Raw genomic sequence first — 20,121 nt, forward strand, 5'->3', positions numbered from 1 at the left:
GCCTGTTCCTGAGGGCTCACTACTTGGTCCCTTTGGAATAAGACGAAGTTATAATAACAGGGTTTAATGATGTGATTTTAATCAGGGTGATTGAAGAGCATTCCCATTATCAATTTTAAAACATTTCTATATAGCTAATTCCCAAAATTAGATTAGCAATTAGACTTCAATTAATTTTATATTCATTATTTCTTTTTTTTCTTTTTTTTTATTATTAACTTGAGTATTTCTTATATACATTTCGAGTGTTATTCCCTTTCCCGGTATCCGGGCAAACATCTCCCTCCCCCCTCCCCTTCGTTATGGGTGTTCCCCTCCCAACCCTCCCCCCAATGCCGCCCTCCCCCCACCAGTCTAGTTCACTGGGGGTTCAGTCGTAGCAGGACCCAGGGCTTCCCCTTCCACTGGTGCTCTTACTAGGATATTCATTGCTACCTATGAGGTCAGAGTCCAGGGTCAGTCCATGTATAGTCTTTAGGTAGTGGCTTAGTCCCTGGAAGCTCTGGTTGCTTGGCATTGTTGTACATATGGGGTCTCTAGCCCCTTCAAGCTCTTCCAGTTCTTTCTCTGATTCCTTCAACGGGGGTCCTATTCTCAGTTCAGTGGTTTGCTGCTGGCATTCGCCTCTGTATTTGCTGTATTCTGGCTGTGTCTCTCAGGAGCAATCTACATCCTGCTCCTGTCGGTCTGCACTTCTTTGCTTCATCCATCTTGTCTAATTGGGTGGCTATATATGTATGGGCCACATGTGGGGTAGGCTATGAATGGGTGTTCCTTCAGTCTCTGTTTTAATCTTTGACTCTCTCATCCCTGCCAAGGGTATTCTTGTTCCCCTTTTAAAGAAGGAGTGAAGCATTCACATTTTGATCATCCATCTTGAGTTTCATTTGTGCTAGGCATCTAGGGTAATTCAAGCATTTGGGCTAATAGCCACTTATCAATGAGTGCATACCATGTATGTCTTTCTGTGATTGGGTTAGCTCACTCAGGATGATATTTTCCAGTTCCAAGCATTTGCCTATGAATTTCATAAAGTCGTTGTTTTTGATAGCTGAGTAATATTCCATTGTGTAGATGTACCACATTTTCTGTATCCATTCCTCTGTTGAAGGGCATCTGGGTTCTTTCCTTTTTCTGGCTATTATAAATAAGGCTGCAATGACCATAGTGAAGCACGTGTCTTTTTTATATGTTGGGACATCTTTTGGGTATATGCCCAAGAGGGGTATAGCTGGATCCTCAGTCAGTTGAATGTCCAATGTTCTGAGGATCCTCCAGACTGATTTCCAGAATGGTTGTACCAGTATGCAATCCCACCAACAATGGAGGAGTGTTCCTCTTTCTCCACATCCTCGCCAGCATCTGCTGTCACCTGAGTTTTTGATCTTAGCCATTCTCACTGGTGTGAGGTGAAATCTCAGGGTTGTTTTGATTTGCATTTCCCTTATGACTAAAGATGTTGAACATTTCTTTAGGTGTTTCTCAGCCATTCGGCATTCCTCAGCTGTGAATTCTTTGTTTAGCTCTGAACCCCATTTTTTAATGGGGTTATTTTTCTCCCTGCAGTCTAACTTCTTAGGATCTTTGTATATTTTGGATATAAGGCCTCTATCTGTTGCAGGATTGGTAAAGATCTCTTCCCAATCTGTTGGTTGCTGTTTTGTCCTAACCACAGTGTCCTTTGCCTTACAGAAGCTTTGCAGGTTTATGAGATCCCATCTGTCGATTCTTGATCTTAGAGCATAAGCCATTGGTGTTTTGTTCAATAAATTTTTTCCAGTGCCCATGTGTTCCAGATGCTTCCCTAGTTTTTCTTCTATTAGTTTGAGTGTGTCTGGTTTGATGTGGAGGTCCTTGCTCCACTTGGACTTAAGCTTTGTACAGGGTGATAAGCATGGATCGATCTGCATTCTTCTACATGTTGCCCTCCAGTTGAACCAGCACCATTTGCTGAAAATGCTATCTTTTTTCCATTGGACGGTTTTGGCTCCTTTGTCAAAAATCAAGTGACCATAGGTGTGTGGGTTCATTTCTGGGTCTTCAATTCTATTCCATTGGTCTATCTGTCTGTCTCTGTACCAATACCATGCAGTTTTTATCACTATTGCTCAGTAATACTGCTTGAGTTCAGGGATAGTGATTCCCCCTGAAGTCCTTTTATTGTTGAGGATAGCTTTAGCTATCCTGGGTTTTTTGTTATTCCAGATGAATTTGCAAATTGTTCTGTCTAACTCTTTGAAGAATTGGATTGGTATTTTGATGGGGATTGCATTGAATCTGTAGATTGCTTTTGGTAAAATGGCCATTTTTACTATATTAATCCTGCCAATCCATGAGCATGGGAGATCTTTAAATCTTCTGAGGTCTTCTTCAATTTCTTTCCTCAGTGTCTTGAAGTTCTTATTGTACATATCTTTTACTTGCTTGGTTAAAGTCACACCGAGGTACTTTATATTATTTGGGTCTATTTTGAAGGGTGTCGTTTCCCTAATTTCTTTCTCGGCTTGTTTCTCTTTTGTATAGAGGAAGGCAACTGATTTAGTTGAGTTAATTTTATACCCAGCCACTTTGCTGAAGTTGTTTATCAGCTTTAGTAGTTCTCTGGTGGAACTTTTGGGATCACTTAAATATACTATCATGTCATCTGCAAATAGTGATATTTTGACCTCTTCTTTTCCGATCTGTATCCCCTTGATCTCCTTTTGTTGTCTGATTGCTCTGGGTAGAACTTCAAGAACCATATTGAATAAGTAGGGAGAGAGTGGGCAGCCTTGTCTAGTCCCTGATTTTAGTGGGATTGCTTCAAGTTTCTCTCCATTTAGTTTAATGTTAGCAACTGGTTTGCTGTATATGGCTTTTACTATGTTTAGGTATGGGCCTTGAATTCCTATTCTTTCCAGGACTTTTATCATGAAGGGGTGTTGAATTTTGTCAAATGCTTTCTCAGCATCTAATGAAATGATCATGTGGTTCTGTTCTTTCAGTTTGTTTATATAATGGATCACGTTGATGGTTTTCCGTATATTAAACCATCCCTGCATGCCTGGGATGAAGCCTACTTGATCATGGTGGATGATTGTTTTGATGTGCTCTTGAATTCGGTTTGCCAGAATTTTATTGAGTATTTTTGCGTCGATATTCATAAGGAAAATTGGTCTGAAGTTCTCTTTCTTCGTTGTGTCTTTGTGTGGTTTAGGTATAAGAGTAATTGTGGGGGCTGGGGATTTAGCTCAGTGGTAGAGAGCTTACCTAGGAAGCACAAGGCCCTGGGTTCGGTCCCCAGCTCCAATAAAAAGAACCAAAAAAAAAAAAAAAAAGAGTAATTGTGGCTTCGTAGAAGGAATTCGGTAGGGCACCATCTGTTTCAATTTTGTGGAATAGTTTGGATAATATTGGTATGAGGTCTTCTATGAAGGTTTGATAGAATTCTGCACTAAACCCGTCTGGACCTGGGCTCTTTTTGGTTGGGAGATCTTTAATGACTGCTTCTATTTCCTTAGGAGTTATGGGGTTGTTTAACTGGTTTATCTGTTCCTGATTTAACTTCGGTACCTGGTATCTGTCTAGGAAATTGTCCATTTCCTGAAGATTTTCAAGTTTTGTTGAATATACGTTTTTATAGTAAGATCTGATGATTTTTTAATTTCCTCTGAATGTGTAGTTATGTCTCCCTTTTCATTTCTGATTTTGTTAATTTGGACACACTCTCTGTGTCCTCTCGTTAGTCTGGCTAAGGGTTTATCTATCTTGTTGATTTTCTCAAAAAACCAACTTTTGGTTCTGTTGATTCTTTCTATGGTCCTTTTTGTTTCTACTTGGTTGATTTCAGCTTTGAGTTTGATTATTTCCTGCCTTCTACTCCTCCTGGGTGTATTTGCTTCTTTTTGTTCTAGAGCTTTTAGGTGTGCTGTCAAGCTGCTGACAAGCTCTTTCCTGTTTCTTTCTGCAGGCTCTCAGCGCTATGAGATTTCCTCTTAGCACAGCTTTCATTGTGTCCCATAAGTTTGGGTATGTTGTACCTTCATTTTCATTAAATTCTAAAAAGTTTTTAATATCTTTCTTTATTTCTTCCTTGACCAGGTTATCATTGAGTAGAGCATTGTTCAATTTCCACGTATATGTGGGCATTCTTCCCTTATTTTTATTGAAGACCAACTTTAGGCCGTGGTGGTCCGATAGCACGCATGGGATTATTTCTATCTTTCTGTACCTGTTGAGGCCCGTTTTTTGACCAATTATATGGTCAATTTTGGAGAAAGTACCATGAGGAGCTGAGAAGAAGGTATATCCTTTTGCTTTAGGATAGAATGTTCTATAAATATCCGTTAAGTCCATTTGGCTCATGACTTCTCTTAGTCTGTCGACATCACTGCTTAATTTCTGTTTCCATGATCTGTCCATTGATGAGAGTGGGGTGTTGAAATCTCCCACTATTATTGTGTGAGGTGCAATGTGTGTTTTGAGCTTTAGTAAGGTTTCTTTTATGTATGTAGGTGCCCTTGTATTTGGGGCATATATATTTAGGATTGAGAGTTCATCTTGGTGGATTTTTCCTTTGATGAATATGAAGTGTCCTTCCTTATCTTTTTTGATGACTTTTAGTTGAAAATTGATTTTATTTGATATTAGAATGGCTACTCCAGCTTGCTTCTTCTGACCATTTGCTTGGAAAGTTGTTTTCCAGCCTTTCACTCTGAGGTAGTGTCTGTCTTTGTCTCTGAGGTGTGTTTCCTGTAGGCAGCAGAATGCATGGTCCTCGTTGCGTATCCAGTTTGTTAATCTTTGTCTTTTTATTGGGGAGTTGTGGCCATTGATATTGAGAGATATTAAGGAATAGTGATTATTGCTCCCTGTTATATTCATATTTGGATGTGAGGTTATGTTTGTGTGCTTTCATTCTCTTTGTTTTGTTGCCAAGAATTTAGTTTCTTGCTTCTTCTAGGGTATAGCTTGCCTCCTTATGTTGGGCTTTACCATTTATTATCCTTTGTACTGCTGGATTTGTAGAAATATATTGTGTAAATTTGGTTTTGTAATGAAATATCTTGGTTTCTCCATCACTGTTAATTGAGAGTTTTGCTGAATACAGTAACCTGGGCTGGCATTTGTGTTCTCTTAGGGTCTGTATGACATCAGTCCAGGATCTTCTGGCCTTCATAGTTTCTGGTGAGAAGTCTGGTGTGATTCTGATAGGTCTGCCTTTATATGTTACTTGAACTTTTTCCCTTACTGCTTTTAATATTCTTTCTTTATTTTGTGCGTTTGGTGTTTTGACTATTATGTTATGGGAGGTGTTTCTTTTCTGGTCCAATCTATTTGGAGTTCTGTAGGCTTCTTGTATGTCTATGGGTATCTCTTTTTTTAGGTTAGGGAAGTTTTCTTCTATGATTTTGTTGAAGATATTTACTGGTCCTTTGAGCTGGGAGCCTTCACTCTCTTCTATACCTATTATCCTTAGGTTTGATCTTTCATTGAGTCCTGGATTTCCTGTATGTTTTGGAACAGTAGCTTTTTCCGCTTTACATTATCTTTGACAGTTGAGTCAATGATTTCTATGGAATCTTCTGCTCCTGAGGTTCTCTCTTCCATCTCCTGTATTCTGTTGGTGAAGCTTGTATCTACAGCTCCTTGTCTCTTCTTTTGGTTTTCTATATCCAGGGTTGTTTCCATGTCTTCTTTCTTGATTGCTTCTATTTCCATTTTTAATTCCTTCAACTGTTTGATTGTGTTTTCCTGGAATTCTTTCAGGCATTTTTGTGACTCCTCTCTATGGGCTTCTACTTGTTTATTTATGATTTCCTGATATTCTTTCAGGGATTTTTGTGTCTCCTCTCTATGGGCTTCTACTTGTTTATTTATGTTTTCCTGGAATTCTTTCAGGCATTTTTGCGATTCCTCTCTGTAGGCTTCTACTTGTTCTCTAAGGGAGTTCTTCACGTCTTTCTTGAAGTCCTCCAGCATCATGATCCAAAATGATTTTGAAACTTGATCTTGCTTTTCTGGTGTGTTTGGATATTCCATGTTTGTTTTGATGGGAGAATTGGGCTCCTATGGTGCCATGTAGTCTTGGTTTCTGTTGCTTGGGTTCCTGTGCTTGCCTCTCGCCATCAGATTATCTCTAGTGTTACTTTGTTCTGCTATTTCTGACAGTGGCTAGACTGTCCTATAAGCCTGTGTGTCAGGAGTGCTGTAGACCTGTTTTCCTCTCTTTCAGTCAGTTATGGGGACAGAGTGTTCTGCTTTCGGGCGTGTAGTTTTTCCTCTGTACAGTTCTTCAGCTGTTCCTGTGGGCCTGTGTCTTGAGTTCACCAGGCAGCTTTCTTGCAGCAGAAAAGTTGGTCTTACCTGTGGTCCCGAGGCTCAAGTTCGCTCGTGGGGTGCTGCCCACGGGCTCTCTGCAGCGGCAGCAACCAGGAAGACCTGTGCCGCCCCTTCCAGGAGCTTCAGTGCACCAGGGTTCCAGATGGTCTTTGGCTTTTTCCTCTGGTGTCTGAGATGTGTGTGCAGAGAGCAGTCTCTTCTGGTTTCCCAGGCTTGTCTGCCTATCTGAAGGTTTAGCTCTCCCTCCCACGGGATTTGGGTGCAGAGAACTGTTTATCCGGTCTGTTTCCTAAGTCCCACTTATAATGAGGAAACAAAACTATCAAGTGAGGCAGAAGGAGGTAGGTATCTGGGTGGGAAGTGGGAGAAGGAGGGGAAAAGGAGAACAGCATCAGGTTTGGGGGATGTGGGGGGCATGGATAGAGAAGTCCAGAAGGCCAGGTTAATGAACGGAAATATACAGTCTCTGTAGACAGGAGATGGAGGGACCCCCTTGAATATCAGAGAATCCTAAGAGGTTAGAAATTTTCAGGACTCAGTGGTGGTGACCTTAGCCAAAATGCCCAATAGCAGAGAAAGGAAACTCAAAGAGTTTACCTACAGTGGGATAGACAGGGCTCCAAGTGCAGAGAGACATTTGACCACCACACTGGCAAAATTTCTGACTCAGAATTGTTCATGTCTAACAGAACTGAGGGAGAAAATAGAAGAGTCTGAAGGAAAGGCTGTTCAGTGACCAGTCCACTTGTGATCTATCTCACAGGGGTGATGTATGGTGTACCATGGCCGGACATTGTTACTGATGCTTAATATGTTTACAGATAGGAGCCTAGCATGGCTGTCCTCTAAGGCCCTATAAACATAAGTCAGATGCAATTACACTCAACCATTAGATGGAAACGTGGGTCATCCCCTGAATGAATTAGGAAAAAGATTGAAGGAGCAGAAGGGGGAAGACAACCACTTAGGTTAGGAAGACCAGCTGTGTCAACTAACCCGGACCCCTTGGAGATCCTAGAGACTGAGCCATCAACCAGGCAGCACACACAGAATGGTGCGAGGTTCCCAGGCACACATAAAGCATAGGACTGCCTGGTCTGACCTCAGTAGAAGAAGGTACTCAACAGACTGAAGGTACCAGGGAAGGAGGATATGAGGGAGGGAAGGCAAGAAAGAGGGAGAATGGGATAAGGAGCTATGGGAGAGTACCAGGAGGGAGGACAATCTGGAATGTAAATAAATAAAGTAATTAATTAAAAAAAAAGAAGTTCCCCAGGGGAAAAAATGAAAAGGTTTCTTTTTGTAATACTTTCATTATGCAGAACATTATTTTATCCCTTAGTTTATTTTCATCCTCAGAAATACACACTAAACTGCAATCATCAAACTGCTTTATATTTAATTTAGTGTATTTAAATGTTATATGTTATTTAATTTTAATAACATTTAAGTGCCACTAATTAAAATAATTTTATATTTTATAAAATAAAATAAAGTAACTAAAGACATAATAAATGTGTGGTATTACATATTAATTAAATTTAGTACTCTCTACTCTAGAATGGAGGTGTTTTTGAGAAATTTTATCCTCGAAATGTCAGTTTCTCTGAATTAGCCTTAAAAGGTATTATATATTTATTGTACTATCATGTGATAGACTTATACATAATGTAAATTGACTAAGGGGCAAGACACTGAAGTTTTAAATTCACTTGTACGTAATATTCACTTGTACAATACTTACTTTCAAAGCAGCATGGTTCCATGAATAATGTGAATATGAAAATGATAGTCACTCTCGCGCTCCCTGCCTCAAGCTCACTGCTCCAAGACCCCGTGGAAGAGAGAGCTCACCGCTGAGATAGGTGGGCACTCCTGAGACTGCAGAGAGGAAGTGACCACCAACACTGCCCACCCATGCCCACATCCCTGGCCCAAGAGCAAACTGTATACGGCCTCTGGGTTCCCTTGGATAAGGGCACAGGAGCAAAAAATTGGCTGCATCTGAGACACCGCCGGAACCTGAAGGGACCGACCAGATAAACAGTTCTCTGCATCCAAATCCCGTGGGAGGGAGAGCTAAACCTTCAGAGAGGCAGACACACCTGGGAAACCAGAGGAGACTACACTCTGACCACATCTCTGACTCCAGAGGAAAACACCAAAGCCATCTGGAACCCTGGTGCACAGAATCTCCCAGAAGGGGCGGCACAGATCTTCCTGGTTGCTGCCGCCACGGAGAGCTCATAAGCAACATCCCAGGAGCAAACCTGAGCCTTGGGACCACAGGTAAGACAAACCTTCCAGCTCCAAGCAACCTGCCTGGTGAACTCAAGAAACAGGCCCACAGGGACAGCTGAGGACCTGTAGATAGGAAAATCTTCATGCCTGAAAGCAGAACACTCTGTCCCCATAACTGGCTGAAAGAAAACAGGAAAACAGATCTACAGCACTCCTGACACACAGGCTTATAGCACAGTCTAGCCACTGTCAGAAATAGCAGAACAAAGTAACACTAGAGATAATCTGATGGCAAGAGGCAAGCGCAGGAACTCAAACAACAGAAACCAAGACTACATGGCATCATCGGAGCCCAATTCTCCCACCAAAGCAAACATGGAATATCCAAAAACACCAGAGGAGCAAGATCTGGTTTCAAATTCATATCTGATCATGATACTGTAGGACTTCAAGAAAGACGTGAAGAACTCCCTTAGAGAAACACAGGAAAAAACAAAAAAACAAGTGGAAGCCTAAAGAGAGGAATCACAAAAATCCCTGATGAATTCCAGGAAAACATAATCAAACAATTGAAGGAATTAAAAATGGAAATAGAAGCAATCAAGAAACAACATATGGAAACAACCCTGGATATAGAAAACCAAAGGAAGAGACAAGGAGCCATAGATTAAAGCATCACCAACAGAATACAAGAGATAGAAGAGAGAATCTCAGGAGCAGAAGATTCCATAGAAGCAAAAATACTCAATAAAATTCTGGCAAACCGAATCCAAGAGCACATCAAAACAATCATCCACCATGATCAAATGGGCTTCTTCCCAGGCATGCAGGGATGGTTTAATATACGGAAAACCATCAACGTGATCCATTATATAAACAAACTGAAAGAACAAAACCACATGATCATTTCATTAGATGCTGAGAAAGCATTTGACAAAGTTCAACACCACTTCATGATAAAAGTCTTGGAAAGAATAGGAATTCAAGGCCCGCACCTAAACATAGTAAAAGCCATATACAGCAAACCAGTTGCTAACATTAAATTAAATGGAAAGAAACTTGAAGCAATCCCACTAAAATCAGGGACTAGACAAGGCTGCCCACTCTCTCCCTACTTATTCAATATAGTTCTTGAAGTTCTATCCGGAGCAATCAGACAACAAAAGGAAATAAAGGGAATACAGATTGGTAAAGAAGAAGTCAAAATATCACTATTTGCAGATGATATGATAGTATATTTAAGTGGTCCCAAAAGTTCCACCAGAGAACTACTAAAGCTGATAAACAACTTCAGCAAAGTGGCTGGGTATAAAATTAACTCAAATAAATCAGTTGCCTTCCTCTATACAAAAGAGAAACAAGCCGAGAAAGAAATTAGGGAAACGACACCCTTCATAATAGACTCAAACAAAATAAAGTACCTCGGTCTGACTTTAACCAAGCAAGTAAAAGATATGTACAATAAGAACTTCAAGACTGTGAAGAAAGAAATTGAAGAACACCTCAGAAGATGGAAAGATCTCCCATGCTCATGGATTGGCAGGATTAATATAGTAAAAATGGCCATTTTACCAAAATTGATCTACACATTCAATGCAATCCCCATCAAAATACCAATCCAATTCTTCAAAGAGTTAGACAGAACAATTTGCAAATTCATCTGGAATAACAAAAATAGGTAAAACTATCCTCAACAATAAAAGGACTTCAGGGGGAATCACTATCCCTGAACTCAAGCAGTATTACAGAGCAATAGTGATAAAAACTGCATGGTATTGGTACAGAGACAGACAGATAGACCAATGGAACAGAACTGAAGACCCAGAAATGAACCCACATACCTATGGGCACTTGATTTTTGACAAAGGAGCCAAAACCATCCAATGGAAAAAAGATAGCATTTTCAGCAAATGGTGCTGGTTCAACTGGAGGTCAACATGTAGAAGAATGCAGATCGATCCATGCTTATCACCCTGTACAAAGCTTAAGTCCAAGTGGATAAAGGACCTCCACATCAAACCAGACACACTCAAACTAATAGAAGAAAAACTAGGGAAGCATCTGGAACACATGGGCAGTGGAAAAAATTTCCTGAACAAAACACCAATGGCTTATGCTCTAAGATCAAGAATCAACAAATCTCATAAAACGGCAAAGCTTCTGTAAGGCAAAGGACACTGTGGTTAGGACAAAACAGCAACCAACAGATTGGGAAAAATCTTTACCAATCCTGCAACAGATCGAGGCCTTATATCCAAAATATACAAGGAACTCAAGAAGTTAGACCGCGGGGGGACAAATAACCCTATTAAAAAATGGGTTTCAGAACTAAACAAAGAAATCAAAGCGGAGGAATGCCAAATGGCTGAGAAACACCTAACGAAATGTTCAACATCTCTAGTCATAAGGGAAAAGCAAATCAAAACAACCCTGAGATTTCACCTCATACCAGTGAGAATGGCTAAGATCAAAAACTCAGGGGACAGCAGATGCTGGTGAGGATGTGGAGAAAGAGGAACACTCCTCCATTGTTGGTGTGATTGCAGACTGATAAAACCATTCTGGAAATCAGTCTGGAGGTTCCTCAGAAAATTGGACATTGAACTACCTGAGGATCCAGCTATACTTCTCTCGGGCATATACGCACAAGATGCCCCAACATATAAAAAAGACACGTGCTCCACTATGCTCATAGCAGCCTTTTTTATAATAGCCAGAAGCTGGAGAGAACCCAGATGCCCTTCAACAGAGGAATGGATACAGAAAATGTGGTACATCTACACAATGGAATATTACTCAGCTATCAAAAACAACGACTTTATGAAATTCGTAGGCAAATGGTTGGAACTGGAAAATATCATCCTGAGTGAGCTAACCCAATCACAGAAAGACATACATGGTATGCACTCATTGATAAGTGGCTATTAGCCCAAATGCTTGAATTACCCTAGATGCTTGGAACACATGAATCTCAAGATGGATGATCAAAACGTGAATGCTCCACTCCTTCTTTAAGAGGGGGAACAAGAATATCCTTTGCAGAGAATAGAGAGGCAAAGATTAAAACAGAGACAGAAGGAACACCCATTCAGAGCCTGCCCCACATGTGGCCCATACATATACAGCCACCCAATTAGACAAGATGGATGAAGCAAAGAAGTACAGGCTGACTGGAGCTGGATGTAGATCTCTCCTGAGAGACACAGCCAGAATACAGCAAATACAGAGGCAAATGCCATCAGTAAACTACTGAACTTAGAACAGGACCCTCGTTGAAGGAATCAGAGAAAGAACTGGAAGAGCTTGAAGGGGCTCTTATGAACAACAATGCCAAACAGCTAGAGTTTCCAGGGACTAAGCCACTAACTAAAGACTATACTTGGACTGACCCTGGACTCTGACCTCATAGGTAGCATTGAATATCCTAGTAAGATCACCAGTGGAAGGGGAAGCCCTTGGTCCTGCTAAGACTGAACCCCCAGTGAATGTGATTGTTCGGGGGAGGGCGGCAATGGGGGGAAGGTGGGGAGGGGAACACCCATACAGAAGGGGAGGGGCGAATTAGGGGAATGTTTGCCCGAAAACAGGGAAAGGGAATAACATTCGAAATGTAAACAAGAAATAATCAAGTTAATAAAAAAAAAAAAAAAGAAAATGATAGCCATATTCCTATTCAAAATAGCTGTTACTATTTTCTATTAGTTGTGATCAAAATGTCTGTTAGTTTATGGTGGTAACAAATAACTTCTGATTACATTTCTCTCTGAATTTATATGAAAGTTTGGCTACCATACTTATTAAATATTTGTTGGGGGGGCTTTGTAGTCAAAAGAAAAATATTGTAATCATTTATTAGTTTAAACAACATTAAGTCACAGATGTATATGCACAGCTTCAAATGTTAGATATTGAATATTAAAAAAACGTCATGACGACAAATTAAGACTATCAAGAAAATACTGGCCTCATGAGTATGTGCAGTTACTTACATTTTTATGATTTTCCAGGTGTGTGTGACTTGGCACCATAAATACATATATTATAGATGTAAATGGGAGGATTTGCCTAACACTTTATTATATATAGCTCAGTATGCTTTTAAATTTACTAATTATTATTTTAATATATTTCCACAATTTTTATCTTTATGAAGTTTTATTGAAATGTAATAAAAATAAAAATAAACAAAATACAGTATTTAAAATCCCGCATGTATCTAAATACAGATTGAAATTAATAGAGTATTTTTAAAATATGCTAAAGGACTTAAATATGGTTTTATAGATACAAATGTGTGCGATCAGAATATTACTATTGTGAATATAGTATAGTACTTATAGTAGATTTTCAATATTCTTGCCCTAATTGCCTATTTAGTTGATTAATTTAAAAACTGTTCATGTCTTTTCGGAAAAGATAATTTGTAACTTTATATTTTTGAATTTGTAATTTCAAGTGCCTATCTGAGGTGAATTGTTCTTTGGTAGAAGAATATAAGACAGCATTACTGTGCTGGAGAGGTGACTCTTCGGTTAAGAGCATTGACTGCTCTTCCTGAAGTCCTGAGTTCTATTCCCAGCAACCACATGGTGGCTCACTGCCATCTGTAATGGATCTGGCGCCCTCTTCTGTTAAGTCTGAATACACCAACTGTGTACTCATATATAAAATCTTTTTTTCCCCCCATCTTTATTAACTTGGGTATTTCTTATTTACATTTCGATTGTTATTCCCTTTCCCTGTTTCCGGACCAACATCCCCCTAACCCCTCCCACTTCCCTTCTATATGGGTGTTCCCCTCCCCATCCTCCCCCCATTACAACCTTCCCCCCAACAATCACTTTCCCTGGGGATTCAGTCTTGGCAGGACCAAGGCCTTCCCCTTCCACTGGTGCTCTTACTAGGCTATTCATTGCTACTTATGTGGGTTGGAGCCCAGGGTCAGTCCATGTATAGTCTTAGGGTCGTGACTTAGTCCCTGGAAGCTCTGGTTGGTTGGGACTGTTGTTCATGTGGGTCTCAAGCCCCTTCAAGCTCTTTCAGTCCTTTCTCTGATTCCTTCAACAGGTGTCCTCTTCTCAGTTCAGTAGTTTGCTGCTGGCATTCGCCTCTGTATTTGCTGTATTCTGGCTGTGTCTCTCAGGAGAGATATAAATCTGGTTCCCGTCAGCCTGCACTTCTTTGCTTCATCCATCTTATCTAGTTTGGTGGCTGTATATGTATGGGCCACATGTGGGGCAGGCTCTGAATGGGTGTTCCTTCTGTCTCTGTTCTAAACTTTGTCTCCCTATTCCCTCCGAAGGGTAATCTTGTTCCCCATTTAAAGAAGGAGTGAAACCTTCCCATTTTGGTCATCATTCTTGAGTTTCATGTGTTCTGTGCATCTAGGGTAATTCGAGCATTTGGGCTAATATCCACTTATCAATGAGTGCATACCATGTGTGTTTTTCTGTGATTGGGACACCTCATTCAGGATGATCTTTTCCAGTTCCATCCATTTGCCTATGAATTTCATAAAGTCATTGTTTTTGATAGCTGAGTAGTATTCCATTGTGTAGATGTACCACATTTTCTCTAGCCATTCCTCTGTTGAAGGGCATCTGGGTTCTTTCCACCTTCTGGCTATTATAAATAAGGCTGCTATGAACATAGTGGAGCATGTGTCTTTGTTATATGTTGGAGCATCTTTTGGGTATATGCCCAAAAAGGTATAGCTGGGTCAGGTAGTTCAATGTCCAATTTTCTAAGGAACCTCCAGACTGATTTCCAGAATGGTTGTACGAGTCTGCAATCCCACCAACAATGGAGGAGTGTTCCTCTTTCTCCACATCCTTGCCAGCATTTGCTGTCTCCTGAGTTTTTGATCTTAGCCATTCTCACTGGTGTGAGGTGAAATTTCAGGGTTGTTTTTGATTTGCATTTCCCTTACGACTAAAGATGTTGAACATTTCTTTATGTGTCTCAGCCATTTGGCATTCCTCAGCTGTGAATTCTTTGTTTAGCTCTGAACCCCATTTTTAATAGGGTTATTTGTCTCCCTGTGGTCTAATTTCTTGAGTTCTTTGTATATTTTGGATATAAGGCCTCTATCTCTTGTAGGATTGGTAAAGATCTTTCCCCAATCTGTTGGCTGCTGTTTTGTCCTAACCACAGTGTCCTTTGCCTTACAGAAGCTTTGCAGTTTTTTTTTAATTTAGAGAATACTTTATTAGTTTTTGTAATCAAACCCACGTATATAAGACCTTACATATTTAATACAGTGTGTTACCCCTGTACAAATGGAAAAAACTTAAGTTCAACATTTCTAGACCAATATGGCTGCTAATTTCTGTACAGTGCCAACTCAACACAGTAAACGGGGATACTTTTTTCGAAAGTTGACAGCACAGGTAAAGTTTCAAAAAATTCAAATTATATATCTGTATATATATATTTATATTTATATAAAAAGACCAATAATAGCAGTGTGTTATGCATCAACAGCAGCAACAGCTTTTCCAGGTTCTGCAGTCATCTGAACAAAACTGTAGAGACATCCAGCACACTCCATTAAAAAAAAAAAAAGTAAAAAAAAAAAAAAAACCCGAGAAAACAGCACAGTTCTGTTACTCTTGTGGTACCTGGCACCATTTTTTTTTAAAATTAGCTTCTCAATCATCATCTGGAAAGAAAACATTCTGAGCAACATCATTAAAAACAGCTCTGATAAAGCACGGTCACTACTACGTATCATAAAGCAGGTACAAGCTATTTTACATCCACAGAGGTATGATACAGTACTGTCCTACATCTATAATACTAGAGGATACAATTTAAAAGGCATTATTTGAGACTTGATTCTACTTTTCCAGCAGAGGGCCCAAAGGATGGTGTGACACAGCTTTGTAAAGAAACATACTCTAGACAGGATTTCCTTTCACTAGTGGCACACTTCTAAGGGTTCATTCTCTCAATGAATGTCAGCTAAAACCGTTATTAAAAAAATGAAATATCCCTAGAACAAAACCGTATAACCACCGGATTCACATGAAGATGACCTAGTGGAGACAAGCTGGACCTCACCTTACCAACAAGCTATCAAATCTGTTATGTTAAAACAGTGAGACCTCCAAGGAAGGAGATGCCAAGTAGTGCTTCGAAGCTTTGCAGTTTTATGAGATGCCATTTGTCGATTTTTGATCTTAGAGCATAAGTGATTGGTGTTTTTTTTGAGGAAATTTTCTCCAGTGCCCATGTGTTCAAGATTCTTCCCCACTTTTTTTTATCTTTATTAACTTGAGTATTTCTTATTTACATTTTGATTGTTATTCCCTTTCCCATACATAAAATCTTAACAAATAAAGAATACAGCATTACATTATCTCATGTTCCACTTGGGACTCATGTCTCTGTAACTTCTTCCTCTTAGGCTATGCTGTTATAAAAAAATATATGATTAATTTTCCTCATTGTCTTTGATTCCCCTCTGAGTATATATATGAAGCTCCTAATTAAAGTGGGAACTTTTATTTCTTACCACTGCCATCAACTTGATATATCAGAATAAAAAATTCAACTTAACTTATATTGTAAAAAAACATAGAATATGGATGTACATGTTTTATGAAGTAAAATAGAACTTGTGTTATAATTTAACTGAACTAGAAACTGAAAAATTAAATTTCTTCCCCTATGTACTTATTTTCAAGGCGTTTGTGTTCAGTTCTTTTTCCAATTTTCGAATACTTCACTTCTCTAGTGTCTGTAACTTTCTTTTTTGGAGCTGAGGACTGAACCCAGGGCCTTGTGCTTGCTAAGCAAGTGCTCTACCACTGAGCTAAATCCCCAACCCCCTGTCTGTTACTTTTAACTATTTCATTGGTATATAGTCCATGTACTACAAAGTTCATACTTAACAATGAGCCAGTTGCTTGATTTTTAGTATATCCACACACTGTATACCCTTTACTTTATCTGTTTCTAGAATAATATTTGGGACATGCTAAATTGTGGTCCCTCCAACATATATTCCACTTCCAGTCACTGGGAAACTTCATACACAATCTTTTTGCTAGTATAAATGGTGAAGAGACTACAGTAATAAGTCTAACAAAGACAGAATGTCTTATCAAATATATTTTAGTTAAGTAATGTAAAGTTAGGGGATGGAAATACCTGCTTCAGTGAGTAAGAACATTTGTAACTATTGTGGCAGAAACAGTTAGAATTTTAGCACAAACATGAGAACTCACAACAATCTAAATGTGTAATTTCTGGCTGTCAGTATCCTATTCTGAACTACATGTGCATCTGGCACACATATACTGCACATATATAACACAAAGAAAAAACCTTTACACATTAAATATAAAGTTTTAAAAATTATTATATGAACAATAATGTAACTTTGAGTGGTTTATCTTGGGGAAAATATTTAATTACATATATTACTATAAAGAATATAGAGGAATGTGAGGTAAAATTATGGTTAGTTTTTCCTGTTCATTATGGGTGTATCAATATTAATTTGTTGAAAGGCACTTTAAATAGTTTTATTATAGTTAAATGATACTTTATAGTTTATTTGATTTTAACAAAAAACTTATGTAGCAGACACATAAGAGTTTTGAAAACAATGTTTCACTATGATACCTCTGACAGAAATATAGTTTTCTTTAAAGTAAGTATATTATTTTCTTTTGATTTAAGAATTATGAAAATTCCTTTAACCTATTACATTTCTCTCTGCAGATTACCAGTGTGCATATTTTCCACATTCTTAGTCTTTTAAATTGAGAACACTCAGTTAAAAATCAGTCCATATTTTTATAATTTATTTTTACACTCCAAATTTTATTCCCCTCATCAGTCCACCCCACTGCCTGCCCCCAACTGTTCCACATCTCAACCCTCCCCCTGACCTTCCCCCAATCCCTGTCCACATCCCACCCAGGTCATCAGACCTCTAAACTTCCTGAGGCCTCGAGTCTCTTCATGGTTATGTGCATCTACTCTGACTAAACCCAGACCAGAGAGTCCTCTGCTGTATATGTGTTAGGGACCTTATCTCAGCTGGTGTATGCTGCCTGGTTGGTGATCCAGTGTCTGAGAGATCTCGGGGGTCCAGGTTTATTGAGACTGTTGGTCCTCCTACAGGGTCTCCCTCCTCCTCAACTTCCTCCAGCTTTTCCCTAATTCAACCAGAGGGGTCAGCAGCTTCTGTTCTTTGGTTGGGTGCACATATCTGCATCTGACTCTTTCAACAGCTTTTTGGGTCTTTTGAAAGACAGTCATGATAGGTCCTTTTTTTGTGAATGCCCCATAGCCTCAGTAATGGTGTCAGGTCTTGGGTTCTCCCCTTTAGCTGGATTCCACTTTGGGCCTGTTGCTGTACCTTCTTTTCTTCAGATTCTTCTCTACTCCCAGTCCTGCAGTTCTTTCAGGCAGGAAGAATTATCAGTCAGAGTTTTGACTGTGGGATAGCAAACTCACCCCTCATTTGATTCCCTGTCTTTCTGCTGTAGTTGAGCTAAATAAGTTCCCTCTCCCCACTGTAGGACACTTCATCTACCCCTGCCCCAGAGCCCCTTTGAGTTCTCAGAGTCTCTCACCCATTTTTAATTGGTTCCTCACATATTTTTTCCTTCCTTCTTTCCTTCCTTCCTTCCTTCCTTCCTTCCTTCCTTAGTTCTTTCTTCCCTTCCTTCCTTATTCCCTTGTTTCTTTCTTTTTCTTTTTTGTTTCCTTATGCATTCCAGATTAAAATCTTCTGTTATAAACAGTAATCCAAATTTTCTTCCATTCCGTGACTCTTCACTTCACTTTCATGCCTGTTCCGGTAGCCTAATATTTTATGATTTGGATTTCAGATTTATGTTTTGTCAATTCATCCTCAATTCCTGTACAAATATCATCTTCTTCAAAATATTCTTTCTATACCTATAATCTACAAGGCATTGGCTATATTTTGTTATAGCACGTGTTTTCAGCATTTCATATTTGAAATATAGATCAATGGTCCATTTGGCATCTATTTTGTGCGGAGCCATAGACACAGGTGTAATTTCATTCTTCTGCAGGTATCAGCCAGTTTTTCAGTACCACTTGTTGAAGATACTGTCTTTTCTCCTGTTAAACTTTTTGTCTTCTTTGGCCAGCTATCAAATGTTGGTAATCAAGAGTAGTCCTTTCGGTCCCCAGCTCCGGAAAAAAAAGAACCAAAAAAAAAAAAAAAAAAAAAAAGAGTAGTCCTCTTTTGGTATGTTATTTTATTGCATTGGTGCACATTTGTATTTTTGCCAGCAATATACTGTTCTTTTTATCACTATATAAAATATACTAAAGTATATGCTGGTAGTATCAGAGCATGATCTTTTGAAATTATATATCATATTATGATATGTTTTTCTGTAAAGAATGAAGTGTGGTTTGGGCTGAAAATGTGTGAGATCTGTAAGCTACTCTTGGTAGAATTGACTTTTTTCACAATATTTATTTATAGTATTACACAATGAGAAAGTATAAATGGTGTGCTATAAAATGTATTAAAGACAAATTAAAATTGTGATACTTCATCTAAGTTTTTTTTTTCTTTTCTTTTTTTTCGGAGCTGGGGACCGAACCCAGGTAGCAAGCGCTCTACCACTGAGCTAAATCCCCAACCCTTTCATCTAAGTTTTAAAGAGCATGATAACACTCAAAAATATATTCTAGTTGGCGAGTAAGATGGCTCAGTCTGCAAGGATGCATAATGTTCTTGCAAGTTCAGTCTGTAGGTCACACATTGCATCAGATATCTCATTCCTTAATTTAGCCTCAGCTCTAGGAGATGAACACTATCTTTTGAGCTCGAAGGTCATTATCGTTGTCTCCTTCAATCATAATTAAAAGTAAAATAATTCCTTTGATTTTTTTGCTGGTTAGGAAATCTTGGTCACAGTGACTATTATTACAGTTAAAACACTTATACATAGACAATTAATCTGTAAACAATAACTTTAATATTAACCAACTAATACTATAAAAAACGAAGAGAGGAATGGATTCTGAGATTGAAAAAAAGTAACTACTACATCATGTATATTCAATATCAAATATTTCCTGAGGTACATAGATTCTTCTCAAACTTCAGTTATTGTTTTGTATTACTATATGTGCTAGTTTTAGGATAGAGCCACAAAAGATCACAAGAAATGATGTGCTATAGGTATAATTGTCTACATTCTTGCCATTGGAAGGTGGAGGCTGAGATGGAACCCGAACGTATAGTTTCTAGAAACAGTTCAGTGCAAGGAGACACATGGCTGTAGGGAGAGCTGAGATGCAGGCTATACTCAGTTCTATCACAGACTAAAGGCAGAGTCCCAGTACAGTAGTAATATCTCATCTGTTCAGGCAGAGATTCACAGGTGGCTTGGAGCTAGACTATGCAGGTAGAGATTGACAATTTAGCTGAACAGGCTCTATGGAATATAGAAGGTACAGCCAGAAAAGGATGCTACTTTAATGGTCTGTAATCAATAGTGTCCTGTCTCATAGCACTAACAGGTTCTTCCTTGACATGCAGCTCACTATGATTGC

Source organism: Rattus norvegicus, chromosome 3 (assembly GCF_021556685.1).
Source record: "Rattus norvegicus strain SHRSP/BbbUtx chromosome 3, alternate assembly SHRSP_T2T, whole genome shotgun sequence".
NCBI classification, from domain to species: domain Eukaryota; kingdom Metazoa; phylum Chordata; class Mammalia; order Rodentia; family Muridae; genus Rattus; species Rattus norvegicus.